Raw genomic sequence first — 22,616 nt, 5'->3', positions numbered from 1 at the left:
ATGGACAGAGACAGGAAATATTTTTTCATAAACATTGTTTAAAAACAAGTTAACTGACATCTGCGATTCAAACTTGGGATTACAGGGTATTTACTTAAGTGCTTTGATTTCATATTTGCGTATCTTTTCTCTTGCCCTGAAAATCTTGTTTCCTAATGACAGTAACATAACGACTTACTTACCACACAAGATTATTTATATACACAGTTTCAAAATGACAATATGAACATTATTACTGAGTTCTAAAAACTGTTTTAAGATTTCTTTGCAGTTCCTTTTTTTGGATTTATCCCCCTAGGATGGATGTACCATTCCATTTGTTTTGCAGTCATTTGAGATAATTCTTCTCTGTGTAGTTAAGCCACAAAATTAATATCTAGAATTAGAGTCCTCTGATTTATTTTGCTTGTAATATTTAGATACTACTGTCCTCCCACCCCATTTTGACTTAATTTAAAGTATATGAAACATTCACATGGTTCCATGAATCAAAACTATGTATCTTTGGAGCGGCCGGTCAGCTCAGTTGGTCAGAGCGCGGTGCTCTTAACAAGAAGGTTTCCAGTTGGATCCCCACCTGGGCCACTGCGAGCTGCGCCCTCCACAGCTAGACTGAAACAACTACTTGACTTGGAGCGGGTGGGGCCTGGAAACACACACTTAAAAACAAACACAGCTATGTATGTTCAAAAACCCAATTATAACCCTGCTCCCTCCTCCTTAACACGGAACTGCATTTTTGCTAGTCTGGGATTTAATCTTTCTTTTTTTATAGTCATACACCTCTCATACACAGACAGAAGTGCACGGAGCCTTACTTTTTTCATTAACTGTATCCTGCAGCTGCTTCACAGCAGGCTAGCGATCACTCTCCCTGCTGTTTAAAGCTGCAGAGTAATGCTCTAAGGTGTAGGCTTACCACAGTTGACTTAACCAGTCCCCTACTGTGGACATGGGCACGTTTCCAAGTCCTCCAAGGGATCTTCTGGAAACCTAGATCTGATCATGACACACCCACTCCAAGCCCTTCAGGGATTCCTAGTGCCTGCAAGATACAGATCAGACATCTTACCCGCCAATGACAGCCGGGCGTGGCTGGGGCCGGCCCTCCCGGGCTCCCTCCTTCCCGCCCCCATCCCCCACATCACTCCATTCTTTACACTGTAGTTATACTAGGCCCTTCCACGGTCTTTGGAGCCCATGTCTCCCCCCCACACACACACACACACAGCCTCTGAACATACTGCCCCATCTCCACCTGGAGCGGGCTTCCTATTCCAGCCCTCACCCACCCCTGCTCCTGACTCTTCCCGTCAGCCATCCATCCCCATCTTAGGAGAGGCGTCCCTGACCTCTGACCTACGTCTCAGAGCCAGACAGGCTCCCTCTTACAGTCCTTACTATGGTCGGAGCTTTTCATTGTTTTGGACGGACCTTTGGCGACCTTGTTGCCTCTAGGACTCCCTGGCAGGCAGGAACGCGGCTGGTTCTGTTCACCAGTACATTCTCAGCCCCTATCCCGACGTTTGGTGAACAGCAGGCGCTCAATCATTTTCTGTTTAGTGAATGGTTGTTACAGTTTATACAGCACAGGAATCGTCTGATCCATGACCTAACTCACCCATTGGTGCCTTTTTAAAGAGAGAAAATTTTGACTGCTTTCTCAATTTCATCCAAAGCTGCTGGTCTGTGCAGGTTTTCGACCTTCCAGGTAAATTCTGGTCATTTATGTCTTCTGTATAAACCATCCACAGCTCTTCAAATTTATTGCCATTAAATTGAACATGGTGTGTTATTTGTAAAATCTTCATATCTGCCATTACCTCTCGTTTGTAAATACTGTGTTCTCATTTTTTCTTAATCAGATTTGCAAAAAGCAAAACCATTAGCCTCTATTTTGTTTAACTTTCTTTTCCTGGTTTCTTGAGCTGGACACTGAATTCACTTTTCTTGCTCTCTAATAAATGCATTTAAGGCACGCACTTTCTCCTAAGAACAGCTCATGCTTCATCCCAGGAGTTGCGGTATGTGGTACCGTCATTCATTTATAGTGTCTGAAAAGCTTTCCATCTCCTCTAACGCAAGAGATATAAAGAAAGGGGTCTTAACATTTGCAGGTAGGTATTTTTACCTATGCACTCACTCTTTGGTTCTAATTAGGTTGCACTGTTGCCTGAGAATGTGGTCAATAGGATTTATTTTTCAAAACTTGGGTTTTTATAAGTGGCCTATTGTGTGGCCAGTTTCTGTTAAATGTCTTTGAAGAGTGTCTATTTGTTAGGCACAAATTTCTGTACATATTAATTAAATCTTTTATATCAGTGGTTCAGCTGGAGATGATTTGGCCCCAGGAGACACTGGCATTCAATGTCCACAAACACTCCTGGTTATCCCCACGAGGGAGAGGGGCTGCTACTGGCGTCTGGTGCAGTAGCGTCCAGGAAGGCTGCCAACACGTCCAGTGGCCAGGACAGCTTCCGAACGAGTGATCTGGGCCCGTCGACAGGGCCACGCCCTTTCTTCTCTTACTCTGCATATGAACAGTTACTCCAGCTACTCCCCTAACCCCGTCCCCAGCCCCCCTATGGGTGCAACTGTCAACTTCTGTTTCTATCAACCTTTATTTTATATATTTCCACAATTTGTTATGTTAGTTCATGATTATTAACGGTACCTTTGAGTGGTAAGAATTGCTCCTGCAGTGCTTTTCACTTCACTTAGTTGTGTCTGGTATTAACACGGCTAAGCCTGCTCTTTGGTAGGGCTGATCTTTTCCCATCCCTTTGTTTCCCACCTTACTGTGTTAGATGTATCACTTATATACAGAACTGAGCTAGATTTCATTCTTTCCCTAAATATGGAGTGTTTATCACCTGGGAGATTTAACCCTTTTGCATTGTGGTCACTGATACATGTGGGCTTGCTGGTCCTTGTCACCCTCTATTAGTTGTTGTTTTTCAATACACTCAGCCAGCTCCCTTGTTTTCTTCTTTCTCCTCCCATGTGGAAATGGTGATCTTCTTCATGGCTCTATTTTGCCCTCTGGCTTTGGGAGTTACCATCCCATATTCAGGCTTCTGCTTGTTACCCTCACACTACCTGAAACCAACCCTGACACCCACACTCCACCCGTGTCCACAGTCCTTGCTCTGTCGGTGACACGGAAAGGCACGTCCAGTGGACACTTGAACGTGCGCCCTTGAGTGGCAGAGCTGGGACTTCTCTGTCTTTGTAGGCTCAGGCTAGTGAGTGCACAACAATCTGGGAAGGCAAATACATCTGGAATCGTTTTAGAACTTGTTTTTAAACCCTAAATTTCAGGGCATTTAAAGGTTACACTTTCTCGTCTGTGAGTTTCACTTAGCTGTGATGCTTCATTCCCAATTAATGCCACAGAACCTATGTAATACCAGAAAGAAGCACACAGACACGCATACGTAAGACTCCACAGTCCTCAATATGTGCTGTGCAGCCTATTTTCAGTGGGGACCTTCTGAAACTTAGCAAAGCATCTTAGAGCAACTGTTTTTGAACATCTGATTATTTTGATTCGTCAAGAATTCAGATACTTTTAATGACATCCTATCAAGGATACAGCTACAAAGAGAAAATATTTAAATGTTTTGTTTATACTATAATTGCCACTTTCAAAAGAGATGTGAAGACCAAAAGAAAAAGTGGGGGGATTCTAGAAAGAAAAACGAGGCCTGATAAGCCATAGACCAGAGAGGAGTCCCAGCCCAGTCCCCTTCCCTGGCCCCTGCCCCCCACCCCCCGCCCCACGAGCACCGACCAGCACCCCGCACTCCCCTCCCCGGAGCGCGGCCTACAGGAGGGGCCGTGCCAAAGGAGCCCTCCTGTTTTCCCAGTGGCATCTGGTCTCAGCACAAGTGCTCCTGGACAAGGTGGCACCCATAAAGAAGAGCTGGGCTTGACACCCTGTCTTCACCAGCAAAGCCGGGCTCCCAGTGCTCAGATGCCAAACACAGGGGGAAACAATGGAGCAATGGGGAAAAGGGAACTGGTCTCTAAAGCAAAGATTTCTAGATTGAGCTTTCAGCGTTATTCACATGTATTCCTTTACGATTCTAATTACCATTGAAGAGCTATTTACATGGGCTATTTTTACACAGATGAGGCTACAATCCGGTCATAGAAAGGTACAGTCCACTGAGGGAAGTACCCTCCCTACCCCTTTTATCATCCCGATTTTTCCAACAGTCATGCTGTTTGATTCCAGACCCACGTGGATGGTTTTAGCTGAGACTGAGGGACGAGGCCTGCAAATTTTTCTGTCAAGGGCTAGCTGGTAAAGACTTTAGGCTTTGTGGCCACATGCTGTCTCTATCAGTCTCTTTTTCCCTTTACAACGCGTCACATATGGCTCTCGGGCCACACAAGAGCTGGCCGCAGTGGCACGTGGCCCACAGGCCTTGAGTTCGCCACCTCCTGGCCCACAGCAGAGCTGTCCAGATAGGTTCAGACCTCCTTTCAACCCAAAGTTTGCTCCCAGTAACTCCGTTGTGGGACATCAAGTCTGGTGTTTTCCATCTACCACCCAGCCCAGCGAGCAGTGGGCAGCTCCACCCTCGCAAGCTGCCACTCCCAGCAGCGGGCTTGCTTTCCCAGGGGCAGCGCCCGCTCTCCAAAGCGGTTGCAATGAGGAGCGTGATCAATCCCACCACAGAAATGCGGGCAACGTGAGGGTGATGCCAGCTTCCGTGTCTGATGCGGAGTAAGAACTGGAGAGACAGCAGGGGCCACGAGACACTTACTTGCAAAGTGTGTCTATCTCCAGATGTTCCTTTTAGTTACTAGTCTCCCCAAAACATTTCATTTGTGATCTTTTTGCAAAGTAAACACGCTTACTAACAAAGAAGGCTGTCAAGGAATCTAAGAAAACTGTCAAAAATTCTGTATTCAAAAAAAGAGAGCTTTTCCAGGACGCCTTTTAGGACACTCCCTGTCATCACTAGAGTTCCATGAAGTGTCATTCACCCACCCACCCCCATCCCCCCTCCCATTTTCTGCCCTGGCTTCACATCCCCTACTCCAGCCAAGGCTTCTGACAATAACACTTCTGAACAAAACATTTGTCAAGAAACCACTTTATTTTTCAAACAAGGTTTGGGAGGTACTATTGGAAGCTACATATTCAAATAAAATCATAGATACTACATTTTGTTAAAACAAAGTCTGTTCAGAAAATATATTTCCAAGCCAAAAGTCCCCCTATCTTTTCCACTAAAGACACAGCAAGATTCTAACCACCAAGGTGTTTTAATGGATTTAGAATCTCATCTAGTAAACGCTGAGCTGGATGGTCTCTTACAGCTGGTAGAATGTAAATTCACAGCACAGCTTTGTTTTTAAGACCACGAATATCACTGGCTTATTTAAAAACTGACACTCCAAACTTTCATGATGTACTTGTTATTAAGGGTCAATAAGTGTGTTGTATGAAAAATAGGAACCCCAACCCTTTGAGGCAAGGGCCCTTCTATGGAGACCATCTTTCTTCCCAGGGCACTGTCTGCGCTGGGACAGAGCACCCTAGAAATGGGCCCAGCAGCAGTACTGACTAAGCTTGTGCGCCCTGAGGATGATAAAATACAGAAAACATTAAAACCACAATGCTCAAAAGGCTCTCAAACAGCAGGCATGGACATAAAATAGTTAGAAAAATGGAATCACAGAACTGAAGTGATCTTAAATTTTTTAAATGAGAAATATGTGGATTATGTAAATACAGGAAAGCATACATAATAATGCTGTTTAAAAATACAACACAAAATAGCTTAACTGATTAATAAAAATGTATGCATATCCCATTAAACTGGGGTTCCACACAATACATTTCGGGAACTGCTGCTCTAGAGCAGTAGTTCTGAACCAGGGTGATTTTTGTGCCCTGGGGGACATTTGGCAGTATCTGGCTTTTACAAGCAGGGGTGGAGGTCCCACTAGCATCTAGTAGGAAGGGCCCAGAATGCTGCAAAACCTTAGGACAGCCTCTGGGCACAGAAGTGTCTAGTCAGACGTCAACAGTGCTGCAGCTTGAAGCTACTGTCCTGGAGGATCCCGGGGTATTTCCACTTATGCTGCAGCAAATTTTGCTGATGTGTGTGTGTAAACATATAACTAAATTTAGAAGAACACAAAGTCAAATTCCTAATTTTCTAATGCAAAAAAAATGCAAACCTTGACAAAATGTCTCAGACAACATGTAACACATTGAGCTTACCAAGGTTTCCGTAAGGCATTATTTTTGCAAAAATCTAGTAAGTCTGTTCTGGAAACTCTGATCACAGTACCTACCAATCAACAGTCCCTTCTGAGTGACCCAACCCCACTGCACACACTGCTGAAAGGGGGCGGCTGTGCAGATGGCAGGAGCCCACCCCTCCCTGGGGGAAGGACAAGGCAGTCCCTAGACTGGGGTCAGTGACAGGGAGGGGTGGAGGGGGAGACCTCACTCAGTCTCCCTGGGGTGTGCTCTGGGAAACAAGATAGGAGGCCCAAACTGTGAGAAGGGAACATGCGATGGCCAGTGTTTAGGAGGACCCGGTGGGGAGAAATGGTCAAGGGCGCTACTGGGAGGGACAAGAGCCCAGGTGGGCAGCCCGACCCCACCAGGGCCACACCGCAGCCCTGCTGGTCCCTGAAATCCCACTAGATTCCGATTCTCCTTCCTGGGGAACCCCAAACCCCTGGACTTGAAGTCAACCTGCTCCCTGCTATCCTGAGGCCTGACTGAAACAGCCCATGGTTCTGGAAGCACGAGTCACAGACAGCAAACAAGCATTTCTATCAAACACGCCGGCAGCCTCCGCACCTCTTTACTTGGCCAGAGGCTGCCTTTGGGCCATGGGGTCACCCTGAGCAGAAACAGTCTCCCAGGACTGGAGCCCCATCAATCCCCACTGGGCGGCTTCCCCTAAGGGCACAGAAGGCCAGGCCTGGGGCCTGGGGGCTGGACCTGCGTGCATGACCCCATCCTATCATTTGAGACCCAAGGCGGGAAAATGAAGCCCTCAGCCTCCCAACCTGGTCCATCAGTAGTTTTCAAGGTTTTGAAAAAGCTGTAGAACCTTTTCTCCAAGGAATCCTAGACAGTTAAGGACACAGCCCTGCTGTGTCCCCTCCGCTCCCCTCCCCTGGACGGTGCTTGAAACCATCTTGTCAGGCAAGATGTGTGCTGTGACAGGACTGGCCCTGCGGAGCGAGGTCCCCAGACAGTGACCAGACACGGGGCGGCCAGCACTCTGCACACTCCGGTGGGAGGACACAGGAGCCTCATGTGACAGACACCTTTGCAGCCAGGCCTTCCCACCAAATGACATGCCAACCAGCCCTCGGACGTTTATTGTAAGGATTTCCAGACTGAACATTTTCTACACTGAATTTCCACTTTCTGTGTTGAAGCTGAGCAGAGTTTGCAACCCCAAAATACGCCCCTTTGGGATACTGATTATTTTACGTTGGTTAACTTGAGGAAACGGCAGCCCTGGGAGCGGCTCTGAAAACCCAGAAGTCCCGTTGGTAAAGGACAATGACAGCTGTAAGGGCGTCTCTATCTGTAAGGGCGGTGGGGAAGGCTCCACCCAACCCTACCTGACAATCTTACCTGCCTCCTCTGCTTTTCCTGGTCACCTCCCCTAACCCTCCCCCCCAACACCGGCTTCTGTCTTTAGCAGAAGGTGGCATTTAAGACGACTGGCTTCTGCCATTTTGCCCCCTCAGTGTTCCTGGGTCTCTCCCATGCATACAGGAGGTACACGTTACTCAACTGTCCTTTTTCTCCCGCTAACTTGTCCTGTGTCAACTTGATCGCTAGCCCGGCCAGGAGAGCCTGAGGGTGGAGGAGAATTTTCCCTCCCCAACCGCTCGCACCGGACAGAAGGGCCACCTGTCCAGCTACGAGTGACCACCCGGTGTGAGCAGCAGCAGTGGCCCTGGCGGCTTCCCTCGCCCTCAGCGACCCCAGACGGCCAAGCTTTGAGTCCCCTGATCTGCACTGTTTTCATTTCCTCGTCCCCCTGCGCTATGGGGACAATCATTTGAGGAAGGAAAGGAAGGGCGCGCACACATTCCTACCAGCGGGCAGGCTGAGAGCAAGTCGACTTCTAGCGCAGAGGCGAACCCGGTCTCTGGACCCGACAGAGAAAATGTCGCGTTTCCGTCTGTAACGCCCGCAGGCTGCCTTAGCACCCTCCAGCGAAGGGAGCCGTTACGCTGCGGAGCTGGCAGTGTCTGTGGCGTCTTCACCCAGAAGCCACACATTTGCTCACAGAGCGGTCGAGGTGCTCACCGCCCAGGGGACGCCTGGACGCGGGGAGCTGGGGACGGGCACGGGGACTTCTCGGCCAGGCTGCGCCAGCGTTTTGGTAACTCGTCCAGCGTCAGGGGTTCCTGATGCTGCTGCGGCGGAAACGTTTTCCCGGGGCCGGCGGCCGGGCGGAGCACAGGGCGCCTAGGGCGCACGTCTCCTCGGCACCTGCACGTTTTCTTCTGAAAGGCTCAAAAGCTTACCAATTTGGCACGAAATGGGAGCTGTAAGTACCAAGTCACTCCTTGACTAGTGCTTTAGTAGTTACAACGCACTGACACGAGTGTCAGCCGCGTGAACCGGAGGACCGGGACCCGACACGAGGCCGCTGCACCCGCGCCAGGGCCACGCGAGCTGCCGACACGCGCGCCACGGGCACGAGACGCTGGTCTTTCCGGTCCCGGCTCACCCACGCCACGCCCCACTTTCAAGTTTCCGACGCGGGGCGCCCGCTTCCCCCGAGACGGGAAGAAAGCGGCGTCCGCGTCTGGCGGCCGGACCGCAGGGCGGCTCCTCGCGGGGCCAACCAAGTATTGTGGGTGGACGGGCCACGGACCGCTGTCCACTCCGCCAACGCAGGACCACGGGAGCAAACGCAGGCTGGGGTCTGCCGTGCTCCCCCCGACACGGACTCCCGGGCCTCGCCTTTGCACCGCAGCCCGAGTCCTCCTCCTAACGTCTAAGACACGTGTATAAAGCGCAGCGTCACTCACTACCCTGTGCTGTGCAAACACACGTGACACGTCCCTCGTGTCAGTGTCGCCCCCGCTGCAGGGGAGGCCCTCGCCCCGCGCGGAGAGGCGGCTGCTCCCGGCCCCGCGCCCACCGCCCGCCCGCGGCGACCCGTCCTCACGCGCAGCTCGGGGCCGCCTCGCAGGGAAGCGGGCCCGGCCGGCTCTCGCCCCACGCGGCGTCTCACGAGCCGCGGATGAGCCGGGACGAAATGAAGCCGACCCAACTTCTCCCGATTTTTCGGAAGCGACGCACGACGTCCTCCTAAAGGAACGTGCCACCCCGACCGCGCTCACCGGGCCCGACCCTCCCAGGCCCGAGCTCCAAGCAGCCGTTATCACGCGCGACATCCTCCGAATCCAACCAACTCCGGAAAACGGGCCCGGCCGAGGCTCGCGCAGCCCAAACCCCGTGGGCGCCGGCCCCGCTTTCCCCCACGCCCGCCCCCAGGGGGCTCCGGGGCCCCGCCCGGCTGACCCCGCGGCCACCGGCGGCCAGCGGGACCCGCACGGCCCGCGGCGCCCGGGGCACGCCCCCCCGCAGCCCCGCCCGCCGCCTTCCCGCCTCCGGGCCCGCGGGGCTCCCCCGGCGGCCGCCGCACCAACCGCGGGCCAGCGCGCCCCTCACGCCTGGCCCCGCCCCCACGCCCCTCACGCCGGCCCCGCCCCGCCCGCGCGCCCCCGCGCCCTGGCCCCGCACCGCCCCCGCCCGCGCGCCCCCGCGCCCTCACGCCCGCCCCCGCCCGCGCAGGGGCGCGCGCCTCGCTCTGTGAGGGACGGTTAGGAGCGCGCGCCTCACAGCGGGCCCCGCGCGGCGACGGAGGCGGCGGCGGCGGCAGCGGCGGCGCCTTCCAGAAATTTCCGCGTCCGTAAACCCACACTGAGAAACAAACTGGGCGCGCCCCCGCGGCGGCCCGGCGGACAGCGCCCCTCCCCGCGGCCTTGCTTCCCCTCCCCCACCCGCGCCCCCTCCCCGCCCCCTGCCCTGGGCGGCGGGTCTGGCGCGGCCCTCCCGGGCGGCGGCGGCGGCCCACTGAGACCCGGGCGGTGGCGGCGGGGCGGCGGCCACGGCGCCGGCGGGCCTGCGTGATTGATAGGGACGGGGCGGCGGAGCGGCGGCGGCGGCGGAGCGGTTGAGTGACAGCTTACCTGGGTGCCAATCTTCATCACACTGACAAGCGGCTGCAGCAATCGGGACCCGCAGTGCCGCGCCCGCGTCCAACCGTCACGCCGACGCTGGGCCACGCGACACAGCCTCGCTCAATGGGAGGAGGGCGACGCCGACGCGCGCCGCATCAATATTCAGAGCGGGGGCGGGGCCTGCGGGGCCCGTGCCCCGCCCAGTCCCTGCGCCTCAGCGGCGCGGGGCGGAGCCTGCGCTCTGGGGGTGGGGAGCGGGGCGGGGGCGGCTGGCAGCCGGCCCCGCCTCCGCCTCGCGCCCGCCCCAGGCCCCGCCCCTAGCCGACTGAGATTCCCGCCTCTTGACTGTGCAGCTGAAGGCGTAACCTGGGCGCGCGCCACGCCCCCTCCGCTCGCTCGGGCGGCGGGGAGAGCCTCGCGGAGCCGGCTCGGGGGGGCGGAACCATCCGGCGCTGCGCTGTGGGGAAGGCGGGCCGTACCATCGCGGGAGGAGGGCCGGCACCTCTCCGCGCGCCGGGCGGCTGGCGGGCCCGGGACCGTCTCGGCCGCGCTGGGAGGCCCCCGGGGCCGGGCCGCGTGGGCGTCCGGCCGCGTGTCCGCCCAGCCTGCGCGCGCCGCCTTTGTGTGCAGGCCCCGCGGCCCCCGCCGTCTCCCGCTGGGAGCGAGCCGGCCGCACGGCGGTGCTCACGGGGGCCCCGCGCCGCGGCGGCAGGTGTGTTCGGCGCCCGCGGTGTCTGCCGTGCGCCGGGCCTCGCCCCGGGCGCGTGTGTCCCGGGTGGGGTTCCAGCCATCGCTGCAGGCGCCGCCCTTAGACACCTGTCCCCCAGGTAACGCACGCGGGCCTGTCGGCAGGGAAGGGCCTTCCCTGGGGAAACACGGGAAATGCGGTGTGTTTTTCAAGGTGGACTTTCTGAGACGGTCGCTTCGCACCCGCAGGTGTGGGTGGCCCTCGCTCCGAGTCGTTACGGCCGAGGTACCGCTTTCCCTCGTGGAGACACGGGCGTCTGTCCGCCTGGCCGTTCACTTTTGCAGAAACCTGCCCGCCGGCTGCTCGCTGTACGGAGTCCTCCGTGTGCTCCTTGGAAAAGGGCCGCGTGGCAGGCTCCCCGGGTCGGGCACGCGTGGCTGGAGGGCGCCTGCGGTCCCTCCTGTCGTGAACAGCCTGGGAGGACATTGCTCTACTCTCAGGGCTGCACAAACGCCATGAAGCCACAAGCAGAGGCTGTGTGGCCCTGCAGAACTACGTTTTCCAGAGAGTTGTAGCAGGCACTGGGTGTGGGGAGACCAGCGAGTGACGAACGGGGGTGGGAACACGGAGGGGGACACCAAAAACTTGGAAATGGAAATGCAAGGTCCTTATTCAAAAGTTAGTAAGAGTTTTAAGACGGGGACGACAGGAACTTAAACCACGTGTGGGCCCTCGGAGCCTGGGAGCCAGTGTGGCTGCCCTGGTCCCAGTGACCAGCGCCCCAGGCCATGGTCTGAAGCTTTCATGTGGTTCCCATCCAGTGTGTAAGGCAGCAGGGGTTTCGGAACTGGGAGGACCTGGGTGTACGAGGTCACCTGAGAGCCCTGTTCAAGTCACAAGGCAGACTGGGCGGAGGCCCTGCCGCCACCAGAGGATTGGGCCTCTGTGCTCGGGTCTGCCCTGCCTGTCTATACCCCCTGATACGTCGCCCATCCTTCCCTTCTTTTCACCGGACTAGCTCCAGAAAAAAAAAGAGAAAGGGCTTGCAGCACCATCAGTAATCACTCCAGGTTTTGTGGCCCTGAGGCTCACACATTTGGGGTCCTCTTTAGGAAAAATAATTCAAAATTAGGTAGGTGTGGGGCCTTTGCCTCCACCTCGTGTTGCCCACCAGGTGGCTTCTTAACAGAAAAAGAACATTTGTATGTAAACAGCATTCCGTTTTCAATTTCTTTCCTAAAGAGTTATTACTATTTACCCAAGAACCGTGTTTAGGTGTGTGAAATAAAAAAACCACATGTAGCTATTCATAGATGTACCCGGATGACAGCAGGTACCATCAGGCGGGAGGTGCGGGAGGAGGGCACCTGGGTGGGGACAGTCAGGCAGGTGGAGTTGTGTTTTGAGAGAAGCCACAAGGAAAGGCAGAAAAGTCTGCTAAGGTGCTAGCCAGCCTGATAGCCAGCTAGACGCAGCCTGTCTCAGGATCGTGGGGGGTGTAAAAGAAAGATAAACTTGGACCCTGCCTGGCAGAGCTTCCTATCCGGTGTGCAGTGGAAGATGGACGGAGCTCTCGGCCACTGGCTGGCTGTTGGCTGGAGGTCACGTTCACTTTCTGGCCACTGGGATCTCTCTATAGAGGAGCTCACTGCATGGCAGCTTGCTCTATCCAAGCAGCCAAGGGTTAGCGTCTGCTAGGAAGACACAAGTTACCATCTTATATGAAGTAGCCCCAGAGGTGACATGTCACCACCTTTGCCTGTTCTGTTAGTTAGAAGCAAGCCACAGGTCCAGCCACTGAAAGAAAGGCAGGGGATCCCAGGAAGACCGGAACACCAGGAGAGGGTCACTAGGGACCATCTCAGAGCCTGCCCACACGAGGCATTTTCTTTTTCTGTGTAGAAGAGACCACTGTGTAGTCAAGAGCCCTGGGCCCGTGGCCCGGAGTCCTGGGTGTAAAGCCTGGCTTTGCCCCGTAGCAGGTGAATTTAAATGAGGCCATTTCATCTCCCTGAGATCCAGCGTCCTTTGTCTTCAGTGGGGACACTGGTACATCTCTGGGGGGGGGTGCTATGCAGAGGAGGAAATGAGGAAGCACCCGCACACAGTAGGAGCCTGTGCCAACATCAGGCCAGGGAGAGGGGGACCCACAATTCTTCATATTTAAGCCTGGGTTTTCTCAAGAGAAGAATGCCAACAGTGACGTCCCTGAAGTTCAAGATCAGGGTGAGACTGCCCCACCGGCCACACTTCCCGCTCAAGGACGGCAGCAGAAATGCAGCCAGGAAACAGCAGCCCCCGCCAAGTTCAGGTTCACCAATATAAAATCATTATAGACAGAGTCCCGACCAAAGACAGAGTCCTGTCTCACCCTGACAGGCAATCGACATGTGGCAGGTATCCTACTGAACTAGCTCACTAAATGGGGGAACTGGAAAGATGCTGCAACCAGTTCAAAGGAAAACGTGAACAGATACGTTTGTGGGTCAAGAGTATGGGAATGAGCTGGCAAAATGCTCTGGGTGGGAGCACAGGGGGCATGGGGGGAGGGTTGTCCCTCACCACGCGTTTCATGTTCATGTCCATAAAAGTGATTTGCATCATCACCCGTTCTCTACAACTTCGACTGTAAAATAGAGGCAGTGAAGAGCTAGAATCAGGTGGCCCAGCAGGGTGAGCCCTAAGAAATGCAGTTTCCCACTGGGAACACCCAATAATCCTTTCTGTGTATTCCAAGTCTCCTTACACCAGATATATTACATTGCTAGAGCTGCCAGAACAAAGCACCACAAACTGAGCAGCTTAAACAGCAGAGATTCATTCTTGTCTGGAGGCCTGAAGTACAAGATCAAGCTGGTCCCTTCTGAGGCTGAGGGAGGACCTTTCCCTAGCACCTGGTGGTTGGCTGGCCATCTTTGGCATTCCTTGGCCGTCCCTTGGCCGGTAGAAGCCTCACCCCAATCTCTGCCTTTATCGTCACATGGTGTCTTGTCTCCCTGTGTTCCTCTCTGTGTCCACATTTCCCATTTTTATAAGGACACCAGTCATACTGGGTAGGGTCCATGCCAATGACCTCATTGCAACTTGTCTCCAAATACAGTCACATTCTGAGGTCCTAAGGGTTAGGACTCAACATATGAATTTGGGGGAGACACAATTTGGGGGTGACCTAACATGAGGAAATCCGAACCCCAAAACGCAGCTGGCCAGGCAGGATTGTGAGGGGGAGCCCGGAGCTTGAGCTCTGGTGGCAGTGATCACAGTGCACCAGGTCCTTGCAGCATGAGAGTTAGGGGGTCCCCTCCCCATACACAGGTCAGCAGAGTCCGGCAGTCATGATTGCTCACTGCACATTCATACAAGGCCTCTCCTGGCAGCGGGCTCCCACCAAGAGATGCGGCTTACTTGGGGTGTCTCTCCATGAGCTGCTCATTAGTAAAATGTTTATTGCAGATTCACTCGGGAGGGCACGGGGCTGGGCCCCTGGGCTGCAATGCTTGCCTGCTAGCCAGGCATGCCCACCAGAAAAAACAGCTAATAATATAAACACTGCAGTGGTCGAACACCTGGTCCTGGCTTTACCCTGAAGCACTGGCTTCAGATAAGTTTCCCAGTGAAAGCTTTCGTCCCAACCACCTACCCCAGGACAGTTGTGTCCATGGCAGAAGCTTCTCTCTGGCTCTCCCATTTCATGCAGTTCCATCTTCCTGGTCTCAGTTGCAAGGTCACACCACAGAGCTGCCCAGACGTCAGGTAGATGACAAGGCCCTGAAGCTGGCTTGTGACACTTGTGTGGCTCCTGAGGAAAGACGAAGGGTTTAGTTCTGCAAGTGGCAGAGTGACTGTGACGCTTTCTTGCTGCCAACAACTTTCCAAAACAAACTGCTGCCTTCATTGCCCGTGTGACTGGGCGAAGTTTCTAAATTAGGTTCATAGTCAAGAGGCATTGTCTGTGATGTCATTTTTGTAAAAATCTGTTTCTCATTGAAGTTACAAAAGTGACAACAAAAGCCTCAGAGAGCCTCACTGACTGTGTTGGTTTGCCCTATACACTGCCGCCCGGTGTGGGAGGTCCTGGGAGCTGTGGTGGACGGAGCCCACCTCTGCCTGAAGCTTCCAGTCAGGTGTGCACCACTTACTGGTCTGAGAACTGGGACCAAGGAGCAGTATTGAACCTCTCTTTGTAGTGTGTTATGAAGAGGGATCCAATTCCTCGAAGGCTCCTGGCTTTCCTCACTTAGCATGACGTCCTCCAGGTTCCTCCATGTTGTAGCAGGTGGCAGGATTTCCTTCCTATTTACGGCTGAGTAATATTCCATGGTTGGAATTACATTGCTGGCTATATTCCAGTTTGCTTAATTATTCATCTGTAGACAGACACTTCGGTTATTTCCACCCCTTGGCTACTGTGAATAAGGCGGCCGTGAACACGGGCACACACATTCCAGTGCCCGCTTTCAATGCTTTTAGCTATGTGCTGAATCACATGGTGATTTTTAAGTTGGGGGGTGGGGAACCGTCACATCATCTTCCACAGCGGCTCTGGCTCTACCAGCTCACATTCCCACCAGCAGTGCCCGAGGGCTTTGGTTTCTCCCCGCTCTCGCCCACACTTGTTGTTTTCTATTGTTTAGGTCGTACTCATCCCAGTGGAGGTGAGGCTGTTGTCAATGATTTTTAAGACCCCTTCGGCTCCAAGTTTCCTTAGCTACGTCCCCCCCCCCCCCGCTACCTTCTGAAATACTCAAGAGTAAATTTGTAAGGTAAGGAATTTATAAGGTAAGGAATTTACCTTAAATTTATAAGGTAAGGAATTTTCTAAACATGAAGAATTGGGAAGTTTAGACTTACATCCCCCCAGAGCTCTTGGAATGAGTCCCTTTGCACCACCATGAACTGTCCCGATGGAGACGGCCGTGTCACACTTCACTGCTGGCTTTGGGTTCATGAAAGCTTACGGTATTAGGAAAGAAAACTAAGAGATTGTTTTAAAAGATGTTTATTAATTTATTTAAAGTTATGGTAAGATACCTATTCCGTGTTATTCTACGACAACATAAATAACATTTTATGAAAAAGAAAATTAGAAGAGTGGACTTGTTTCCCATGGGGGGGGAGCTCTTTAATATCTACGTAGCTTGCTAGAAAACACCTATGTTCTTATACCTGCTCCTGTGCTCAGTCTGTTGTGATCTGTTGTTTTAGTTGGCGTGTGTGAAGAACATTTGGCCTGGCCGAGATATGTAGTAGGAAAATGGAAGAGCATTTACACAGACACTCCACCCAAACTGACCTGTGGCTGTTTCTCAAAGGTCCTTTGCAGTGTGGACTCTGACACCACATCAGTGTCACCATCAGGGAACTTTTTGTACTGCTGTACCAAATCCCACTGCTCTCCCGGGCACTTCAAGTGGGCCTATTACCCACACGTGACTTTGTAACATGGCCATTTGGTCGTTTGGAAAATATCAATTCACTGAATTATGCAGATATTCTAAATGTTGACACATTTCACTAGACAATATTCAAAAATCACAGTTGCGAATATCACCACCTGCCTCATCAGAGACGTCTTTTAGGGTTGGGTGGAGATCAAGTTCGTGACAAGTCCAGGACTTCCAGAATTCTAATTTTCACTGGAAAGCTCAAATGTCATCACTGAAAGCAAATACTGTCCACTGGTTTCTTTGAAGTGACTAACTCACTTTGTTCATTTTTGAGAAAATACCTGTCAAGCACTGCGAAGCCTGTCCCTTGTTCTTTCAGGTCAAAAAGGTGTTCCACGAGAGACAACACGTAAGTCAGCTCAGTCGTAGCAGGGCTCTTCCTCCCGGCAGCTGCTGGACTTGGGTCTGCAGAGAAGAACTGCATGTGTCCTTTCCGTTTACTTGCATAGAATATTAAAAAGTTGCATACTCAGTAGTCAAGGCTTCATCAGATTAATAAATGCTGCTCCGTCAAGGACACTCGTAGCGAAACTCCTTTTTTACGGCAAGTGCCTGGTGATGGAGGGCAGTGACAAGCAGTAGAATTGGGTATCATGGCCTTGATTCAGACAGGCAGAGGGCCCCACGGTTCTGCCCACTGTTGTGTTTTTGCCAGCACTGCAAATGCCACTGAAAAGCCAAGTAACGCCTTCGTATTGTTATAAAATGGTTTTGACCAGACAGACTCCCTGAATGGGTCTTGGGGGTCTTCAGACCCATGGACCACGCTTTGAGAGTCCCTCGTTAGATTTTAATGTCACACAGAAGACCGCAGTTCTTCGAATTGATTTCTAATTAGTTATTCTGCAAGGTCTCTTTGTATGGTTTTCTTTTCCTCATTTACATCTCTCGTTTGCTTATTACTTTGTCATTGAGAGCCGACAGGGTGCCAGCTCCCGTGCTGGGTTTCCATGCTAAGTGCAAGCTCACCTACTTTTTGTTCTGATTGGAGTTCGTTTTTATACACTCCTCCAAGGTCTTGCACACCTCAAGCCAGGAACTGTTCAAATGTTGTCATATAGTGCATGCTCCAAGAATTCTCCAAATTACTCAATTCTATAATCCGATAAAAAGCCTTCAGAGACACCATTTCTTGATGAGGTCAATGAGCCATGGAAACATGATAACCCCCATCTGGACAGAGCAAGCCAGCAAGTACATTCAAGAACCAAGGAATTTAAAAGGATTTGTCACACAAAGCATGTCCTCCCACCACAGAGAATTAATCAATAACAGAAAGATAAATCAATAAATCAATAACAGAAAGATAACTGGAAAATCCCCAAATATTTGGAAGCAATAAAACACACTTGTAAAATACACCTATCGTGAAGTTTGCCATTTTGACCATTTGTGAGCGTACAACCCCATGACCTTGAACTCAGTGACAGAGCTGTGCTGCATCCCCACCATCCATCCGTCCACAGAGCTCTCTCGTCTGGGAAGCAGGGGCTCTGTGCCCTTCGGACATCACTCCCCACTGCCTGTCCCCCAGCCCCTGGGAGTCACCGTTCTGCCCTCTGTCTCTGTGAATCCTCTAGGCACGTCATCTGAGTGGAATCATGCACTGTTTGTCCTTTTGTGACCGGCTTATTTCCCTTGGCATGCTGTCCTGAGGGTTCATCCATGTTGTGACATGGGTCAGAATTTCCTTTCCTTTTAAGGCTGAATGATAACTCTGTTGAGAGAGAGAGAGAGAGAGAGAGAGAGAGAGAGAGAGAGAGAGAGAGAGAGAGAGAGAATATTTCTTGACTAGGCCAATGAACAGTTGAAGCCGATAGACAGCGGGCTGGCGTTGAGCTCCCCTTGGGGGGGGGGGGTTGCTAACATGCTCAGACAGGTTAAGGAAGCGCAGGAAGCTATGCAGCACCATGAAGGAGTGCCGCAGCCCTGGGAGCGGTCTCAGCTGTGTGGGGCAGATGTGTCTCCTGAGCTTTGGCACCTCGATGGTTCGTTCTATGTGTCAGCTGGCTGAGCTAGCACACCCAGTGCTGTTGCTAAACACAAGTCTAGATGTTGCTGGGAGGGTGGTTTCCTAGATGTGATTAACCTTCGGATCAGTGGGCTCTTGAGGAAAGCAGGTTGTCCTCCACACCGTGGGTGGGCCTCACCCAGTCCGCTGAAGGCCGGGGAAGAGACTGAGGTCCCTGGAAGAGGCAGGGCTTCCACCAGCAGACACACCACTGCAACATCAGCTCTTACCAGTATATCCCGCCTGCCCGCCCCCCAGCCAATTTCAGCCTCGACAGCACCCTCAATGGCACAACGCAGTCCCTAAAACTCAATCTCTCTCTCTCTCTCTCTCTCTCTCTGTCTCTCTCTCTCCATCTATATATATGTTTCTTCACTCTACTGGTTCTGTTTCTCTGGAGAACCCTAAGACAATACCCCTTTCCATCTCTATTTAGACCCTTATAATGGCATATTGAGGCCATCAGAAGAGCAGACGTGCTTCATTGATTTACTGCACCGTTTCCTCCTTCCCTGCTGTGGATGGCCAAGGCCTCCATGGATGACGCTGGAAGGCCAGGTTAGGTACTCGGCCCACAGTTCCCCTAGGGGATTATGCAGCTGAGGGAGCCACTGAAAAACGTGCTGTCAAGTCCTGTCCTGCTTCCTAGCTGTCCACAGCAGTCAGAGTCCTTGGGAAGGTTGCCCTCTTGCCCTCTCAGGCCCCCCGGGGGCTTGGACACTCCCACCTGGAGGGCCTCCAGCCATGCGTGGCTGAGGAGGAGTGGGGGGATGGAGAGGCAGTGGTTTGGCTGCGGGCCCCTGTCCCACCTCCTTGCCGGCCAGCTGGCCATTACTGGCCTTTGTAAGGCCTCAGATCTGCTGTGGCCCCATATGGAGAGACCCACCCAAAATAACGCCCAAGAGAGAGGGGCAGAGGTGGCACACTGCCCTCCTGCCCTCGAGACAGCACAAAGTTAGCACCAAAAGGAGCATCAAGCTAAAAAAAAATTCTTTTTCTTCTTGGTCCCTCATTCTTCACTGTTTTCCTAAACTTGCTGAAACGAATGTTTACCATCTTTTGAGACGTCAGAGAATAGTTTCATTTTCTGCGGCATATTTTCAATGAGGAAAGAGTTTCGTTTTCTGCAGCAGCTATTTTCAGAGAGAGAGAGAGAACAAAGCCTGGGCTGGACCTGTGGGCTTGGTCGGATAGCAGACTTCTGGGCGGCTGCGTCATCTCTCTCGCTGCCTATTAGACTGGACGGTACTTTTGTTCTGCTGAGTCAACATATATTTGTCTACAAATAAATGCACTTTTGTTATGTGCAGATATTAATCAGGATCACTGGAAAGATTAAAGAATAAACTAGTTACCAGGAAACAGAATGTGCTCACAAATTCCAGAGCCAGAAGGAATCTCCCCAGGTCCTTGTACGGGGAGAAAATTGTCCGGACAAGTTTAAGGCTCCCTTCAGCCCCACTGTGCCTTGAAGACAAATCATGGCTGTCCTCCCAGCACTGGGTGTCTCCTTTTCCTACTTTCAGTATGAACAAGGAACACAAACTCTTGCCTAATAAGGATCTTTAGAAGGCTTGTTTAGCAACGAGATGGAATCACTTATAATTAGCTTAAGTTTGGGTAATTATGTACAAAAGTTTTCCAAGTTTTCTTTTAAAAGTATTTCTTACTCCAAGATTTCCCTGTGAGCTTTCTTTACACCATCTGGTTATCCCATGACCAAAGGGTTTGCTAACAAAGATAAGCTCCCCCTTCTGTCTCGTTTCCATCACCAGCCACCCTGAATTCCTGAAGACTTCTCTGTATACTCATGTTCTACATCTTACAAAAATTAGGGAGTCCTTGAACTACAGAATAATTTGGGACACTTTTTTTTTTACTTTCAGAAAGATCCACATTGCCTTTTTTTCATGATTTTCACCCCTTGAGTTGTGTATGCCATCTGTGAGGCACAAGGAGTGAAACTCTGTACACCCTCCCCCAGCCGGCACCATTGTCTGTGAGACAAAAAAAAAGTCCAGATCTTTGAGGCATGTTATTGACATAATGATGAGGCATTCTGTTCCTTTCTGAGGTTTTTACACCAGATCTATTACTAGTCTTTAGCTAATTTTCTTTACACCATTATAGAAAGCTCAAGGGTTTGTGGGAAGCCACCAATATGTCTTCTCAAATGCACGTCTTCCAGACGGGGCCAAGTGTGTTGATGACTTCCACGGCTCATACTTCTATGCTCTGTCATCATTCTATGTAACTCCCACTGCATTTCCCATAACATAGACTTCGTGCTGCGATTGGCAGTTTCCTCAACATACTGGCGTCTCCCATTGGCTCACTGATACCCCAAACTCAATAAACCACCCCGTTACCGGGTGTTGGGCTGGTGGAAACTAACCAGCTTCTGCAGCAGCTTATTTTTGTTTTGTGTACTCATCTGCCTCTGGGAACTAGTGATTTATAAATAAAAATGTATTATCTATCATTTAGGAGACTGGAAATGTTGTGCATCTGGAACTCCAGAAATAAATTGTCAGCCACCGAGCAATATACTTTTGATACATTGTAGATTTATTTGATACATCACCAGTTTGCCCAGATGGGCCTCCAGTTGTCATATGAAGACTGACTCCTCTGGGGAGGATTTGATGCTCTGAAAGTTTTATCTCCCTCTTTCAAGGCCATTCTTCCCCTGGGTCCCCATCTATTTTCTGTCTCCTTGTCAACAACACTTAAGTGTGATGCAATAATTTGAGGGCTACAGGGTAGTAACTCAGGCTTGTGTTTACGTAGCATCTCCAAGGAGCCAGAGGTGCTCTAAGGACAGTGCTCGGGTCGCCGCATTCTGGTGCGGGAGACCAGGGCGGGTGTCATTATTTTTTAACTTTTTTATTTTGGACATTTTCACATGCACAGAAGTAGAGAGAAGAGTATAATGAATCTCCGTGTACCTATCACTCAGCTTTAAAACTATTAACATTTTGCCAATTTTATTTCATCTGTTTTCCATCCTTTTTTCGCCCCTTAAGTAGTTTAAACAAATCCCAGGCATCATGTTATTTCACTGCAGTGTGAGCAAGTGTTATTAATTCTGTTTTATGAGAAAGTAGAGATGCTGAAAAGTTAAGAATCTCACCCAAAAGGACACACCGAGCCTGTGGGGAAGGAAGCTACCAGAAGTGGATTTTTTCCATCCCAACACTGCTCTTGCAAGCAAAAGCAGACGATGCCCCCAAATGGTTTCTTTAGTCACAGAGAGAGCATGCCAGCAACCACACAATGTCAGTGGTGGGAACAACATGCAAACAGACTAATCACATCCATAGATTTGTCTCAGCCTGTAACTATTTAAGTTAAAAGAATTTACTGCCTGAAACTGCAAGTCACAGTCCCTTTAAAGAATAACTAGGAAGCTAAATCCCCAAAGTGACATCGACTCAGAAGAATGCTATTTAAAATCAAAACATATGGTGTCAGAGTGAATCCGTGCGCAACCTTTGGTCAACTGTGATTCTAGCAATACTTGCTTTTGTTATTGCGGAGGCGATACTGGCATTCCTGCGAGGAGAATTTGCAGCAAATGCTGCCTCCCGCTAAGATGTCCTGAATGTCTGGGGTCTCCTCCTGAGAACTTTTTGAGCTTTGGGTACCTGGTCTGCCAAGAGAACATTGCCACACAGGTTACCACCCTCTGCTGTTCCCCCAAAGGATGGCTCTTGGGGCAGCTCTCAGAGATGATTTGGAGTTTCCTTTGGTCCCTTATGGTGCTGCTGGGAAGCTGTTGTACATCAAAGAATTTGGAGAGTCTCTGCGCCGCCCCCAAAGGAGGCCTCTAACTCCTCCCACCACACCTGAGCTTATACTGACCAGGTGTCATGGCGGCCTCCAGGTAGCTTCTGGTGGGGGCCCATCATACCAGAAAGACCATGCAAGGGTTCAGAGGATTGGAACTTTCAGCCAAGAGGTATCAGGCTGACCCCTTGACCTCTGGGGGGGAGGGTACAGAGATTGAGTTCAATCCCGAGACCAGTGATTCAGTCATGTCTCTGTAACAAACCCCGATAAGAATGCAGACACTGGAAGCCCATGAGCTTCCTGGTTGGGGTGGCACATGAGGGCACGGAGGCTGTGCATTCGAGGCCGACCCTGTTTGTCCCTTCTTTGGGCGGGTCCTGATTTCATCCTTTATTTATTTATTTTTTTTAAAGATTTCATTGGGGAACAGGATTTTATTGGGGAACAGTGTGTACTTCCAGGACTTTTTTCCAAGTCA

General features: G+C 51.6%; 1 protein-coding gene and 1 long non-coding RNA gene across 4 annotated transcripts in view; one reads left to right on the top strand and one right to left on the bottom strand.

Annotated features, from left to right (window-relative positions):
* PKNOX1 (PBX/knotted 1 homeobox 1) overlaps positions 1–10,349 on the bottom strand; it is a 47,450-nt gene extending 37,101 nt beyond the window's left edge. For 2 of the 3 annotated variants that reach the window (XR_013991804.1, XM_081026830.1), the window contains exon 1: positions 10,210–10,333. The gene's annotated coding sequence lies outside the window, so the exon portion shown is untranslated. Of the gene's footprint in view, positions 1–10,209 lie in introns of all 3 variants that reach the window. The other variant, XM_081026831.1, reaches the window with a different exon arrangement.
* A 337-nt stretch (positions 10,350–10,686) lies between these two features.
* Positions 10,687–17,695, top strand: LOC308487900. The gene is made up of 3 exons (XR_013991795.1): positions 10,687–11,027; positions 15,523–15,651; positions 16,094–17,695. It is a non-coding gene; the product is annotated as an uncharacterized lncRNA (long non-coding RNA).
* The last annotated feature ends 4,921 nt before the right edge of the window (positions 17,696–22,616 follow it).

This window comes from Rhinolophus hipposideros, assembly GCF_964194185.1.
Source record: "Rhinolophus hipposideros genome assembly, chromosome: 2".
NCBI lineage: Eukaryota > Metazoa > Chordata > Mammalia > Chiroptera > Rhinolophidae > Rhinolophus > Rhinolophus hipposideros.
This window is presented reverse-complemented; position numbering and strand designations above follow the sequence as displayed.